Below are 12494 nucleotides of genomic sequence, written 5' to 3'. Positions count from 1 at the left end.
ATCTTATGCTTCCACGACTATCACTACCGCTTAGTAATAAAGTAAAGCATTACATCGCGATTGCATTGCATCAATAAAGCGACAACCATATGGCTCCTGCCAGTTGCCGATAACTCGGTTACAAAACATGATCATCTCATACAATAAAATTTAGCGTCATGTCTTGGCCATATCACATCACAACATGCCCTGCAAAAACAAGTTAGACGTCCTCTACTTTGTTGTTGCAAGTTTTACGTGGCTGCTACGGGCTTAAGTAAGAACCAATCTCACCTACGCATCAAAACCACAACGATAGTTTGTCAATTTGACTTCGTTTTAACCTTCACAAGGACCGGGCGTAGCCACACTTGGTTCAACTAAATTTGGAGAGACTGTCGCCCGCAAGCCACCTATGTGCAAAGCACGTCGGGAGAACCGGTCTCGCGTAAGCGTATGCGTAATGTCGGTCCGGGTCGTCTCGTCCAACAATGCCGCCGAACCAAAGTATGACATGCTGGTAGGCAGTATGACTTATATCGCCCACAACTCACTTGTGTTCTACTCGAGCATATAACATCAAACCATAAAACCTAGGCTCGGATGCCACTGTTGGGGAACGCAGTAATTTCAAAAAAAATTCCTACGCACACGCAAGATCATGGTGATGCATAGCAACGAGAGGGGAGAGTATGATCTACGTACTCTTGTAGATCGCAACGGAAGCGTTGACACAACGTAGAGGAAGTAGTCATACGTCTTCTTCCCGATCCGACCGATCCAAGCACCGTTACTCCGGCACCTCCGAGTTCTTAGCACACGTACAGCACGATGACGCTCCCCGGGCTCCGATCCAGCAAAGCTTCGGGGATGAGTTCCGTCAGCACAACGGCGTGGTGACGATGATGAAGTTCCACCGACGCAGGGCTTCGCCTAAGCACTACAACGATATGACGGAGGTGGAATATGGTGGCAGGGGGCACCGCACACGGCTAAGGAACGATCACGAGGATCAACTTGTGTGTTCTAGGGTGCCCCCTGCCTCCGTATATAAAGGATCCAAGGGGGGGTGGTGCGCCGGCCTAGAGGAGGGCGCAGGAGGAGTCCTACTCCTACCGGGAGTAGGACTCCCCTCCCCGTTCCTTGTCCAACTAGGAGAGGTGGAGGGACAATAGGAAAGGGGGGGCGCCGCCCCTCCCTCCTTGTCCAATTCGGACTAGGGGGAGAGGGGGCGCGCGGCCTGCCCTGGCAGCCCCTTCCTCTTCTCCACATTAGGCCCATAAGGCCCATTAACCCCCCGGGGGGTTCCGGTAACCCCTCCGGCACTCCGGTTTTATCCGAAACTTCTCCAAAACCCTTCCGGTGTCCGAATATAGTCATCCAATATATCAATCTTTATGTCTCGACCATTCCGAGACTCCTCGTCATGTCCGTGATCACATCCGGGACTCCGAACTAACTTCGGTACATCAAAATGCATAAACTCATAATAACTGTCATCGTAACTTTAAGCGTGCGGACCCTACGGTTCGAGAACAATGTAGACATGACCGAGAAACGTCTCCGGTCAATAACCAATAGCGGGACCTGGATGCCCATATTGGCTCCTACATATTCTACGAAGATCTTTATCGGTCAGACCGCATAACAATATACGTTTTCCTTTTGTCATCGGTATGTTACTTGCCCGAGATTCGATCGTCGGTATCCAATACCTAGTTCAATCTCGTTACCGGCAAGTCTCTTTACTCGTTCCATAATACATCATCTCACAACTAACATATTAGTTGTAATGCTTGCAAGGCTTATGTTATGTGCATTACCAAGAGGGCCCAGAGATACCTCTCCGACAATCGGAGTGACAAATCCTAATCTCGAAATACGCCAACCCAACATGTATCTTTGGAGACACCTGTAATGCTCCTTTATAATCACCCAGTTATGTTGTGACGTTTGGTAGCACCCAAAGTGTTCCTTCGGCAAACGGGAGTTGCATAATCTCATAGTTATATGAACATGTATAAGTCATGAAGAAAGCAATACCAACATACTAAACGGTCGGGTGCTAAGCTAATGGAATGGGTCATGTCAATCAGATCATTCAACTAATGATGTGACCTCGTTAATCAAATAACAACTCTTTGTTCATGGTTAGGAAACATAACCATCTTTGATTAACGAGCTAGTCAAGTAGAGGCATACTAGTGACACTCTGTTTGTCTATGTATTCACACATGTATTATGTTTCCGGTTAATACAATTCTAGCATGAATAATAAACATTTATCATGATATAAGGAAATAAATAATAACTTTATTATTGCCTCTAGGGCATATTTCCTTCATAAAGAGACTTGCCGGTAACGATATTGAACTAGGTATTGAGATACCGACGATCGAATCTCGGGCAAGTAACATACCGATGACAAAGGGAACAGCGTATGTTGTTATGCGGTTTGACCGATAAAAATCTTCCTAGAATATGTAGGAGCCAATATGAGCATCCAGTTTCCGCTATTGGTTATTGATCAAAGACATGTCTCGGTCATGTCTACACAGTTCTCGAACCCGTAGGGTCCGCACGCTTAAAGTTCGATGACGATTATATTATGAGTTTATGTGTTTTGATGTACCGAAGGTAGTTCGGAGTACCGGATTTGATCACGAACATGATGAGGAGTCTCGAAATGGTTGAGACATAAAGATCGATATATTGGACGACTATATTTGGATACCGGAATGGTTCTGGTTGAGATGGGGATAATACCGGAGCACTGGGAGGTTATCGACCCCCCCCCCCCCCGAGGTATACGGGCCTTAATGGGCTTTAGTGGAAAGGAGGGGAAAGAGCAAGGGAGGGGGCGCTCCCCCAAGCCCAATCCGAATTGGGATGGGGGCCGGCCCCCCTTTCCTTCCTCCCTCCTTCCTCTTCCTTCCCTCTCCCTCTCCAAATAGGAAAAGGAGGAGTCCTGCTCCCGGTGGGAGGAGGACTCCCCCTTGGGCGCGCCTCCTCCCCTTGGTCGCCCCTCTCCTCCCCCCTTTATATACGAAGGAGAGGGGCACCCCATAGACACAACAATTGATCTCTTGGATATTTTACCCATGTGTGGTGCCCCTGTCCACCATAGTCCACCTCGATAATACCGTAGCAGTGCTTAGGCGAAGACCTGCGACGGTAGAACATCAACATCGTCACCACGCCATCGTGCTGACGAAACTCTCCCTCAAAGCTCGGCTGGATCGGAGCTCAAGGGACGTCATCGAGTTGAACGTGTGCAGAACTCAGAGGCGCCGTGCGTTCGGTACTTGATCGGTCGGATCGTGAAGACGTACGACTACATCAACCGCGTTGTGCTAACGCTTCCACTTTCAGTCTATGAGGGTACGTGGACACACTCTCCCCTCTCGTTGCTATGCATCACCATGATCGTGCATGTGCATAGGAATTTTTTTGAAATTACTACGTTCCCCAATAGTGGTATCAGAGCCTGGTTTCATGCGTTGATGTTATATGCATGAGTAGAACACAAGTGAGTTGTGGGCGATACAAGTCATACTACTTACCATCATGTCATACTTTGGTTCGGCTGTATTGTTGGATGAAGCGGCCCGGACCGACATTACGCGTACGCTTACGCGAGACTGGTTCTACCGACGTGCTTTGCACACAGGTGGCTGGTGGGTGTCAGTTTCTCCAACTTTAGTTGAACCAAGTGTGGCTATGCCCGGTCCTTGCGAAGGTTAAAACAACATTAACTTGACGAACTATCATTGTGGTTTTGATGCGTAGGTAAGAACAGTTCTTGCTCAGCCCGTAGCAGCCACGTAAAACTTGCAACAACAAAGTAGAGGACGTCTAACTTGTTTTTGCAGGGCATGTTGTGATGTGATACGGTCAAGACATGATGCTATATTTTATTGTATGAGATGATAATGTTTTGTAACCGAGTTATCGGCAACTGGCAGGAGCCATATGGTTGTCGCTTTATTGTATGCAATGCAATCGCCCTGTAATTGCTTTACTTTATCACTAAGCGGTAGCGATAGTCGTAGAAGCAATAGTTGGCGAGACGACAACGATGCTACGATGGAGATCAAGGTGTCGTCCCGGTGACAATGGTGATCATGACGGTGCTTCAGAGATGGAGATCACAAGTACAAGATGATGATGGCTATATCATATCACTTATATTGATTGCATGTGATGTTTATCTTTTATGCATCTTATTTTGATTTGATTGACGGTAGCATTATAAGATGATCTCTCGCTAAATTTCAAGCTAAAAGTGTTCTCCCTAAGTATGCACTGTTGCCAAAGTTCGTCGTGCCCAAACACCACGTGATGATCGAGTGTGATAAGCTCTATGTCCATCTACAACGGGTGCAAGCCAGTTTTGCACACGTAGAATACTCAGGTTAAACTTGACGAGCCTAGCATATGCAGATATGGCCTTGGAACACTGAGACCGAAAGGTCGAGCGTGAATCATATAGTATATATGATCAACATAGTGATGTTCACCATTGAAAACTACTCCATTTCACGTGATGATCGGTTATGGTTTAGTTGATTTGGATCACATGATCACTTAGATGATTAGAGGGATGTCTATCTAAGTGGGAGTTCTTAAGTAATATAATTAATTGAACTTTAATTTATCATGAACTTAGTCCTGGTAGTATTAGCATATCTATGTTGTAGATCAATAGCTCACATTTAGCTCCTCTATTTTATTTTTGATATGTTCCTAGAGAAGACTAAGTTGAAAGATGTTAGTAGCAATGATGAGGATTGGATCCGTGATCTAGGGATTATCCTTATTGCTGCACAGAAGAATTATGTCCTTGATACACCGCTAGGTGACAGACCTATTGCAGGAGTAGATGCAGACGTTATGGACGTTTGGCTAGCTCAATATGATGACTACTTGATAGTTTAGTGCACCATGCTTAACAGCTTAGAATCGGGACTTCAAAGACGTTTTGAACATCATGGATCATATGCGATGTTCCAGGAGTTGAAGTTAATATTTCAAGCAAATACCCGAGTTGAGAGATATGAAGTCTCCAACAAGTTCTATAGCTAAAAGATGGAGGAGAATAGCTCAAGCAGTGAGCATGTGCTCAGATTGTCTGGGTACTACAATCGCTTGAATCAAGTGGGAGTTAATCTTCCAGATAAAATAGTGATTGACAGAATTCTCTAGTCACCATCACCAAGTTAGTAGAACTTTGTGATGAACTATAGTATGCAAGGGATGACGAAAACGATTCCCGAGCTTTTAATGATGATGAAATCGATGAAGGTAGAAATCAAGAAAGAGCATCAAGTGTTGATGATTGACAAGACCACTAGTTTCAAGAAAAGGGAAAAGGGAAAGAAAGGGAACTTCAAGAAGAATGGCAAGCAAGTTGCTGCTCAAGTGAAGAAGCCCAAGTCTGGACCTAAGCCTGAGACTATGTGCTTTTACTGCAAAGGGACTAGTCACTGGAAGCAGAACTGTCCCAAGTATTTGGCGGATAAGAAGGATGGCAAAGTGAACAAAGGTATATTGGATACACATGTTATTGATGTGTACTTTACTAGTGTTTATGGCAACCCCTAGGTATTTGATACTAGTTCAGTTGCTAAGAATAGTAACTCGAAACGGGAGTTGCAGAATGAATGGAAACTAGTTAAGGGTGAAGTGACGATGTGTGTTGGAAGTAGTTCCAAGAATGATATGATCATCATCGCACACTCCCTATACTTTCGGGATTAGTGTTGAACCTAAATAAATGTTATTTGCTGTTTGTGTTGAGCATGAATATGATTTGATCATTTTTATTGCAATACTATTATTCATTTAAGTTAGAGAATAATTGTTGTTCTGTTTACATTAATAAAACCTTCTATGGTTATACACCCAATGAAATTGGTTTGTTGGATCTCGATCGTAGTGATACACATATTCATAATATTGAATCCAAAAGATGCAAAGTTAATAATGATAGTGTAACTTATTTGTGGCACTGCCGCTTAGGTCATATTTATGTAAAGCGCATGAAGAAAATCCATGCTGATGGGATTTTGGAATCACTTGATTATGAATCAGTTGATGCTTGCGAACCATGCCTCATGGGCAAAGATGACTAAGACTCCATTCTCCAGAACAATGCAGCGAGCAACTGACTTATTGGATATAATACATACTGATGTATGAGGTCCGATGAGTGTTGAGGCTCGCGGCGGGTATCGTTATTTTATGACCTTCAAAGATAATTTAAGAAGATATGGGTATATCTACTTGAAGAAACATAAGTCTAAAACATTTGAAAAGTTTAAAGAATTTCAGAGTGAAGTGGAAAATCATCGTTACAAGAAAATAAAGTTTCTACGATCTGATCGCAGAGGCAAATATTTGAGTTATGAGTTTGGTCTTCAATTAAAACAATGTGGAATAGTTTCACAAACTCACGCCACCTGGAACACCACAGCGTAATGGTGTGTCCGAACATCATAACTGTACTTTATTAGATATGGTGCAATCTATAATGTCTCTTACGGATTTACCACTATCATTTTGGGGTTATGCATTAGAGACAGCTGCATTCACATTAAATAGGGCACCATCTAAATCCGTTGAGACGACGCCATATGAAATGTGGTTTGGCAAGAAACCAAGTTGTCGTTTCTTAAAGTTTGGGGTTGTGATGCTTGTGTGAAAAAGTTTCATCCTGATAAGATCAAACCCAAATCGGAGAAATGTGTCTTCATAGGATACCCAAAAGAGATAGTTGGGTACACCTTCTATCACAGATCCAAAGGAAAGACATTCATTGCTAAGAATGGATCCTTTCTAGAGAAGGAGTTTCTCTCGAAAGAAGTGAGTGGGAGGAAAGTAGAACTTGATGAGGTAACTGTACCTGCTTCCTTATTGAAAAGTAGTTCATCACATAAATCTGTTCCTGCGACTCCTACACCAATTAGTGAGGAAGCTACTGATGATGATCATGTAACTTCAGATCAAGTTACTACTGAACCTCATAGGTCAACCAGAGTGAGATCCGCACCAGAGTGGTATGGTAATCCTGTTCTGCAGGTCATGTTAATTGAACATGACGAACCTACGAACTATGAGGAAGCGATGATGAGCCCAGATTCCGCGAAATGGCTTGAGGCCATGAAATCTGAGATGGGATCCATGTATGAGAACAAAGTGTGGACTTTGGTTGACTTGCCCGATGATCAGCAAGCCATAGAAAATAAATGGATCTTCCAGAGGAAGACGGACGCTGATAGTAGTGTTACTATCTACAAAGCTGGAACTGTCGAAAAGGTTTTGACAAAGTTCAAGGTGTTGACTACGATGAGATTTTCTCACTCGTAGCGATGCTTTAAGTCTGTCCGAATCATGTTAGAAAATTTCCACATTTTATGAAATCTGGCAAATGGATGTCAAAACTACATTCCTTAAAGGATTTCTTAAAGGAGAGTTGTATATGATGCAACTAGAATGTTTTGTCGATCCTAAAGGTGCTAACAAAATGTGCAAGCTCCAACGATCCATCTATGGACTGGTGCAAGCATCTTAGAGTTGGAATATATGCTTTGATGAGTTGATCAAAGCATATAATTTTATACAGACTTGTGGTGAAACCTGTATTTACAAGAAAGTGAGTGGGAGCACTACAACATTTTTGATAAATATATGTGAATGACATATTGTTGATCGGAAATAATGTGGAATTTTTTGGATAGCATAAAGGAGTATTTGAAAGGAGTTTTTCAAATAAAGACCTCGGTGAAGCTACTTACATATTGAGCATCAAGATCTATAGAGATAGATCAAGATGCTTGATAAGTTTTTTTCAATGAGTACATACCTTGACAAGATTTTGAAGTAGTTCAAAATGGAACAGTCAAAGAAAGAGTTCTTACCTGTGTTACAAGGTGTCAAATTGAGTAAGACTCAAAGCCTGACCATGGCAGAAGATAGAAAGAGAATGGAAGTCATTCCCTATGCCTCAGCCATAGTTTCTATAAAGTATGCCATGCTATGTACCAGATCTATTGTATACCCTACACTGAGTTTAGCAAGGGAGTACAATAGTGATCTAGGATTAGATCACTGGACAGCGGTCAAAATTATCCTTAGTGGAATAAGGAAATATTTCTTGGTTATGGAGGTGATAAAAGAGTTCGTCATAAAGAGTTACGTCGATGCAAGGTTTTTTCATCAATCTAGATGACTCTAAGTCTCGATCTGGATACATATTGAAAGTGAGAGCAATTAGCTAGAGTAGCTCTGTGCAGAGCATTGTAGACATAGAAATTTGCGAAATACATACGGATCTGAATGTTGCAGACCCGTAGGCTAAACTTCTCTCACAAGCAAAACATGATCACTCTTTGGGTGTTAATCACATAGAGATGTGAACTAGATTATTGACTCTAGTAAACCCTTTGGGTATTAATCACATGGAGATGTGAACTAATTACATAAAGATGTCAACTAGATTATTGACTCTAGTAAACCCTTTCGGTATTAGTCACATGGACATGTGAACTAATCACATAAAGATGTGAACTCGATTATTGACTCTAGTAAACCCTTTGGGTATTAGTCACATCGAGATGTGAACTAATCACATAAAGATGTGAACTAGATTATTGACTCTAGTGCAAGTGGGAGACTGCAGGAAATGTGCCCTAGAGGCAATAATAAAGTTATTATTTATTTCCTTATATCATGATAAATGTTTATTATTCATGCTAGAATTGTATTAATCGGAAACATGATACATGTGTGAATACATAGACAAACAGAGTGTCACTAGTATGCCTCTACTTGACTAGCTCGTTAATCAAAGATGGTTAAGTTTCCTAACCATAGACATGAGTTTTCATTTGATTAATGGGATCACATCATTAGGAGAATGATGTGATTGACTTGACCCATTCCGTTAGCTTAGAACTTGATCGTTAGTATGTTGCTATTGCTTTCTTCATGACTTATACATGTTCCTATGACAATGAGATTATGTAACTCCAGTTTACCGGAGGAACACTTTGTGTGCTACCAAACGTCACAACGTAACTGCGTGATTATAAAGGTGCTCTATAGGTGTCTCCGAAGGTACTTGTTGGGTTGGCGTATTTTGCGATTAGGATTTGTCACTCGAATTGTCGGAGAGGTATCTCTGGGCCCACTCGGTAATACAGATCACTTAAGCCTTGCAAGCATTGCAACTAATGAGTTAGTTGTGGGATGATGTATTACGGAACGAGTAAAGACACTTGTCGGTAATGATATTGAACTAGGTATTGAGATACCGACGATCGAATCTCGGGCAAGTAACATACCGATGACAAAGGGAACAACGTATGTTCTTATGCGGTTTGATCGATAAAAATCTTCGTAGAATATGTAGGAGCCAATATGAGCATCCAGGTTCCGCTATTGGTTATTGACCGAAGACGTGTCTCGGTCATGTCTACATAGTTCTCGAACCCGTAGGGTCCACACACTTAAAGTTCAATGACAATTATATTACGAGTTTATGTGTTTTGATGTACCGAAGGTAGTTCGGAGTCCCGGGTGTGATCACGGACATGACGAGGAGTCTCAAAATGGTCGAGACGTAAAGATCGATATATTGGATGACTATATTTGGATACCAGAATGGTTCCGGGTGAGATCGGGATAATACCGGAGCACCGGGAGGTTATCAGAACCCCTCACCCCCTCCCGGGAGGTATATGGGCCTTAATGGGCTTTAGTGGAAAGGAGGGGAAAGGAGCAAGGGAGGGGGCGCCCCCCCAAGCCCAATCCGAACTGGGAGGGGGGCCGGCCCCCCTTTCCTTCCTCCCTCCTCCCTCTTCCTTCCCTCTCCCTCTCCAAATAGGAAAAGGAGGAGTCCTACTCCCGGTGGGAGTGGGACTCCCCCCTTGGGCGTGACTACTCCCCTTGGTCGGCCCTCTCCTCCCCCCTTTATATACGGAGGAGAGGGGCACCCCATAGACACAACAATTGATCTCTTGGATCTTTTAGCCGTGTGCGGTGCCCCTCTCCACCATAGTCCACCTCGATAATACCATAACGGTGCTTAGGCGAAGCCCTGCGATGGTAGAACATCAACATCGTCACCACGCCGTCGTGCTGACGGAACTCTCCCTTAGAGCTCGGCTGGATTGGAGTTCGAGGGACGTCATCGAGTTGAACGTGTGTAGAACTCGGAGGTGTCGTGCGTTCGGTACTTGATCAGTCGGATCATGAAGACGTACGACTACATCAATCGTGTTGTCCTAACGCTTCCGCTTTCGGTCTACGAGGGTACGTGGACACACTCTACCCTCTCGTTGCTATGCATCACCATGATCTTGCGTGTGTGTAGGAATTTTTTTGAAATTACTACGTTCCCCAACCTGAGCATAATGGGCTAGGGATAACTTATTTTAGCATTGATATTTTGAAAGACATGGTTTCTTGTTGATATGCTTGAGTATCTAAATTATTATGTCAAAACTAGACTATTGCTTTGAATCACATAAAAGTCCAAATGTCCATGCTATAAAGAAAAGAATATGATATGACTTAATGAACAACACTCCACATCAAAAATTCTGTTTATATCACTTACCTACTCGAGGACGAGTAGGAGTTAAGCTTGGGGATGCTGATACGTCTCCAATGTATCTATAATTTTTTATTGTTCCATGCTGTTTTATTATCATTCTTGGATGTTTTATAATCATTTTATAGTCATTTTATATCATTTTTTGTACTAACCTATTAACATGGTGCCCAGTGCTAGTTCCTGTTTTTTCCATGTTTTTTCGTAGGATATCAATATCAAATGGAGTCTAAATGGCACGAAACTTTATGCTGATTTTTTATGGGCCAAAAGGAAGCAGATTGGCCCTGGTTGCACCTAGGGGTGCCCCGAGGGGCGCACAACCCACCAGGGCGCGTCAGGAGGCCCGATGGGTTGTGCCCACCTCGGGTGCCCCCGGATCGCCTCTTTGCTCTATAAATACCCCAAATATTCCCAAAACCCTAGGGAAATCGACAAAATATTCGTCCAGCCGCCGCAGAGTCCAGAAACACCAGATCCAATCTAAACACCATCAAAGAGGGGTTCACCACTTTCATTAGTGCATCCCCGATGATGCATGAGTAGTTCTTTGTAGACCTTCGGGTCCGTAGTTAATAGCTAGATGGCTTCATCTCTCTCTCTTGGTCCTCAATACAATGGTCTCTTGGAGATCCATATGATGTAACTCTTTTGCGCTGTGTTTGTTGGGATTGATGAACTTCGAGTTTATGATCAGATCTATGGTTTTTATATCCATGGAAATATTTGAGTTTCTCTGATCTCTTTTATGCATGATCTCTTATAGCCTCGTATTTCTTCTCCGATATTTGGGTTTTGTCTGGCCAACTCAATCTATTTATCTTGCAATGGGAAGAGGTGCCCGGTAGTGGGTTCGATCTTACGATGTGTGATCCCAGTGACAGAAAGGGAACCGACACGTATGTATCATTGTTACTAAGGATAAAAAGACAAGATCTATATCTACCGCCATATAGATAAACGGATCTTGTCTACATCATGTCATTGTTCTTATTGCATTACTCCATTTTTCCATGAACTTAATACACTAGATGCATGCTGGATAGTGATCGATGTGTGGAGTAATAGTAGTAGATGTAGGCAGGAGTCGATCTACTAATCTTCGAAGTGATGCCTATGTAATTATCATTGCCTAGATATCATCATAATTATTTGGAGCTCTATCAATTTCCCAACAGTAATTTATTTACACACGGTTTGCTATTTTTCTCGAGCGAAGCCACTAATGAAACCTACGGCCCCGGGTCTTATTTCTCATATATGTGCCTTTGCGATCTACTTTTTCCTTGCTTTTATTTTCAGATCTATTAAACCAAAAATCCAAAAATACTTTGACGCACTTTATTTTATTTGCGATCTATTTATCCAATCTATTACAACCTTTTTACCGTCACACACCAATTTCTGGCACCGTTACCCGAAAGGGATTGACAACCCCTTTAACACGTCGGGTTGTGAGGTGTTGTTATTTGTGTGCAGGAGTTGTTTACATTATGTTGCTTGGTTCCCCTACTGGTTCGATAACCTTGGTTTCATAACTAAGGGAAATACCTACCACAGCTGTGCAACATCATCCCTCCCTCTTCGGGGAAATACCGACATAGTTCCAGCTGCCATCACTTACTAATGCTCGCAGTAGCGCCTGGGTATTTGATACTGGTTTTGTTGCTAATATTTGCAACTCGAAACAGGGGCTACCGATTAAGCGAAGATTGGCTAAGGACGAGGTGACGATGCGCGTGGGAAATGGTTCCAAAGTCGATGTGATCATGGTCGGCACGCTACCTCTACATCTACCTTCGGGGTTAGTATTAGACCTAAATAATTGTTATTTGGTGCTAGTGTTAAGCATGAACATTATATCTGGATCTTGTTTGATGCGAGACAGTTATTCATTTAA

Source organism: Triticum urartu, chromosome 2 (assembly GCF_003073215.2).
Source record: "Triticum urartu cultivar G1812 chromosome 2, Tu2.1, whole genome shotgun sequence".
NCBI classification, from domain to species: Eukaryota; Viridiplantae; Streptophyta; class Magnoliopsida; order Poales; family Poaceae; genus Triticum; species Triticum urartu.
The sequence above is the reverse complement of the archived record's forward strand: the minus strand, read 5'-3'. Positions refer to the sequence as shown.